The sequence below is a fragment of the Palaemon carinicauda genome, chromosome 19 (genome assembly GCF_036898095.1).
Source record: "Palaemon carinicauda isolate YSFRI2023 chromosome 19, ASM3689809v2, whole genome shotgun sequence".
Lineage (NCBI taxonomy): Eukaryota > Metazoa > Arthropoda > Malacostraca > Decapoda > Palaemonidae > Palaemon > Palaemon carinicauda.
Window position 1 is genome coordinate 41,457,701 of NC_090743.1, and position 5,000 is coordinate 41,462,700.

Consider the following 5,000-nt stretch of genomic DNA (forward strand, 5'->3'; position numbering starts at 1 on the left):
TAATAGTTGTACTTACATAACTATTTCGAAATAAATTGATGACATAAGGTTTGGCAGCGAAGTAGCTGTTTGTTGTCATGGTGATCGAGAATTCTGTTTGGTTGCGATGTTCTTGTAAAATATATTACTACGCGCGGCATTATCTCAATATGAAATAAATTACGTTGTGGGTAATAAATTACGATATAGTTATTAAAATATAGTTTTACTTATATATCCAATAGGTTACTTAAACGACAAGTATATCGTGTTAGTTACAAAATCCCGTTGTAAACGTAACGTTCCAGTAATATTTGCAAGCATGGGAACGGTGACGTCATAGATCCAATGAGAAAAAATAGACGTTCGAAAGAAATTATCATAAAATAACGATAATCTCTATAAAGTAAATCCTCTATTGATACTTTATGTGTGAGAGAGAGAGAGAGAGAGAGAGAGAGAGAGAGAGAGAGGGGGGGGGTTAAAAATACGCTGATACGCTTCTTTGTGACATTTACGTAATCTCTCTCTCTCTCTCTCTCTCTCTCTCTCTGAGTCCAACTATAACATTATCAGCCTGGATTCTTAACACACACACACTCTCTCTCTCTCTCTCTCTCTCTCTCTCTCTCTCTTTGATTGATTACTCTACCAACTACGCATTATCGTTTATATTTATCAGTCCGTGAGGCATATGCTACTTATACACGCTTCTTGGTACTAGTAACGATGCAAACGAATTATCAGAAAAAAAATCGAGAAATATAACACGATAGCGAAAGTTAAATCCTAAATTGTGGTTTCAATGGAAAAGGGAAAACAGTTATTTTCCTATGATTGTTTTTGTTGTTGACCCAAAAGCGTTTTGCGTAAGTTTTGTAAAGTTATGACTATTGTTTTATACTTATAAGGTATTGGTTCATGAGGACAATACAGTAAACATGTTTTTTTTATAATGATTGAGTTAATGTTGTTTGACTCATTACAATAACAAGATAAATTAGACATTACAGAGTGTATGATTCTATATAAAATTTCTCTTAAGCCTTTCCTACAGGGTATATATAGACATAGCAAGCTAAACATGAAAGACAATCTTATAGACACAATCACCCAAACAGGAAAGACAGTCATATAAACACAGTCAGGTAAACAGTTAAAATAGTCATATAGACAGTCGTTTAAATCAAACAATCATATGGACAGTCGTTTAAATCAGACAGTCATATAGGCACAGTCAGTTAAACTAGAAAGGCATTCATATAGACACAATAAGGTAAACATAAAAGACAGTCTTATAGACATAGTCTACTAAACCAGAAAGACAGTCATATAGAGACATTCTTGTAAACAAGAAGACAGATTATAGACAGTCACACAGACACAGTTCGTTAAATAGAAAAGACAGTCAGATAAACATGTAAAAGTCATATAGACAAAGCCAGCTAAATACGAAAGACAGTCATGTAGACAGTCAGGTAAACAGGTAAAACTGTCACATAGACAGTCAAGTAAACAGGAAAGACAGCTATATAGACACAGTCAGCGAAACAGTAAAGACAGACTAGGCTAGTGTGAAATAGTTCCAATTGTGTGGTCAGGAAAAGTATAAGTTATCTGGAGACTGGTGACAGAACTGATGCCATAGGGTGCAGGAATTACGTGATCTACGCTACGTGTTTATCGGTCTGCCTTAGAGCGAAATTTCTCTCTCTCTCTCTCTCTCTCTCTCTCTCTCTCTCTCTCTCTCTCTCTCTTACGCATCTTGTCGCCGTTATATTTTCAAATATTTGGTATCTTTCGACGGTAATACTGATAACTCACGTCCGCTCTCTCTCTCTCTCTCTCTCTCTCTCTCTCTCTCTCTCTCTCTCGCTTGGCTGACACGTTTCTAACATTTAGGTCTACAAAAGCATATCTTAATCAGTCATAGTGTTAAAGAAAATAACTAAACTATGAATATCATCTTTAAAGTTATTAAAAGGAATTTGCTAAATTCTCGTGTCAAAAATCTGGTGCTTTTAAACATGTAATTTAGTCTTATTTCCGATCTTTCAATGTTATTCTAAGAAAATAAGCAAGTTCAAATCATGACAAATAATAATAAAATTTATCCTCAATATTATTATTATTATTATTATTATTATTATTATTATTATTATTATTATCATCATTAGATAAGCTAAAAAAACTGGCTGGAAAAGCAGTATGATAAAGCCATATAACAACGGAAAATAGCTAGGTGAGAAAGGAAAATAAGGAAACATAGAATAGCTTGTTTAAGTGTAGTCTCAAGCAAGGGAACTCAAAAAAAAAAAAACACTATTGTTCTTTAAAAGTAATAATAGCATACAAAATTTGCTCTGTAACTCCAGCCCTAAGACCGGGAAGACCATTCATCAGAAGAGAAAAAAAAACGAAAGAAAAAGTCAAATGAAACAAAGGTAAACTATAGGGGCACTCAGTGGAGCGCAGACCTCCGCCGCAGCTGCTTATTGCTCAACCTTTCTCTACCTTGGCCTTGACCTTTAATCTTAACATGTATAAACGGGTGTGGATTTTCATAAACACAATATGAACTAAGTCTCTGTGACAACGATGTTCAAACTTATGGCTGATTACGTGAATTGGACATTTTGCATAATCATAACCTTGACCTATGACATTGACCTTCCAAAATTTAATTCTTTCCGGCATTTTACAAAGCAGTTAATTCCTGCAAGTTTCATCACACTAAGATTAAAATTGTGGCCAGGAAGCGGTTCACAAAAAAACAAAAAAAAAACAATCACACAAATTAAAAACACACAAACAAGGCGAAAACATAACCTCCTTCCAACTTTGTTTGCAGAGAAATCAGATGGTTAGGAGAAAAACCTTTATAATTATTGATATTTCCTCATGCATGAATTGGGTGTTTCTTTTTTCATATTATGGTTTTCTGAATATTTTGGAACAACATTGATGTGGTGTAAATCCCCACCCCTACCCCAATACTCCTTCAACGAAAGTTATCAAGAGAGTCCTGTTTTTCGTAAACATCAAAACTTTCCCTACTCGGTATTTCGACCATAGAATCGACGATGCATTACCGGAAGGGGGGGGGGGAAGGGCAATATTCACTAGAGATCTGTTACGCCCAAATTTATTTGGAGGATAATTTCTCTAAATCGTCCGTTATTATTTCCCTGGTCTTTGCTCCGATCGTAAATCATCATATTTACTTGCTCAAAATAGGTACTTGGAAACGCATTCCTATGTAAGGTAGTTTTAGTAGACATAGATGAGAGACGACTGATGTAGGCACACACATACACTTACACACACACACACACACATATATATATATATATATATATACATATATACACACATATTATATATACAATACATATACCCACAGTATAAATACAATATATATATATATATATATATATGCATATATATATCTATCTATATATATATATATATATATAATAATAATAATAATAATAATAATAATAATAATAATAATAATTTTGACATATATTTCCTTAACCTTGGTTAAGATTTATGTTCAGTGAACCTCATTGAATTTTTCATAAGCAATTTTTGGGTGATGTGAGAAAATCTCTCTCTCTCTCTCTCTCTCTCTCTCTCTCTCTCTCTCTCCATAATGTGATGAAAAAGATGATGATTACTGAAAAGGATACTATTCAGCATAAATCTTAACGTCATAATTATACCTAATTTTAAGATGTCAAAGAGGTAAGGTTGGTATCTAAATGTATCAAAACATACATACATACATACATACATACATACATTAGTTCTCATTAAAATAGTTTAATACCAAAAACAGTCGACATCTTTGACTTGAATTGGGAGATTAGAAAGTCCTTAATGAAATTCTTTGTTTTGGGTGATGATAATAGGTCATACGAGAGAGAGAGAGAGAGAGAGAGAGAGAGAGAGAGAGAGAGAAAGTTCTTTTTATCTAATGAATTTCTTTAAGACGGGAGTATTTTGGTATTAAAGTGAAAATTATTTCAAAAACAAATCAAGGCATTAAACAATCCTCAATAAGAGAGAGAGAGAGAGAGAGAGAGAGAGAGAGAGAGAGAGAGAGAGACATTCTTTATATCTAATGAATTTCTTTAAGAGAGAGAGAGAGAGAGACATTCTTTATATCTAATGAATTTCTTTAAGACGCGATTAATATTTCATTAAAGTGAAAATTATTTCATAAACAAATCAAGGCATTAAACAATCCTTAACGAGAGAGAGAGAGAGAGAGAGAGAGAGAGAGAGAGAGCACAAACACACAACGCTCCCATGACAAACATTTGCCGATGGCCAAATATGGCGCCAGAATTGACACCTCCGAGTCCCTTATCTCTCCCGACCATCTCTTATCCATCGACTCCTTTGGATAACTCCATCTCCATTATCGGGGTGCTCCTCCCTCCATATCTATACTCAATTATCTTCCAACGTTCTTCTAACTATGTGAAGGCTATCTATCTGTCTACCTATCTATCTACAGTATGCGGAGACTCAACAAAAATACAGTTTTCTTGTGGCTATATATCTATCTATCTATCTATAAACATATGTAATGTGAGTGTATTCTTAGTACAAATAAAAACTATAAACGTCTTAATTTCATCATATTTTCGAGTTCCATTAACACTACAAACCTTGGATTAATATTGGAAATAAATGAAAGAAGCTTTTTTTTTTCTTGGAAGATTTCGAACCTATTAATAACAGTAACATTTAGTAAACATATACGCTTTTGTAACGAATCAGTACATTTTATACATGCAAGCGTATATATACATATACTGTAAATATTTCCTCTATATAATAAAGAGCAAGTGTCTGGATATATATATATATATATATATATAGATATATGTATATATATACATGTATATATATATAGATATATGTATATATATACATGTATATGCATATATATATATATATAGATATAGATATACGTATATATATACATGTATATACATATATATATATAT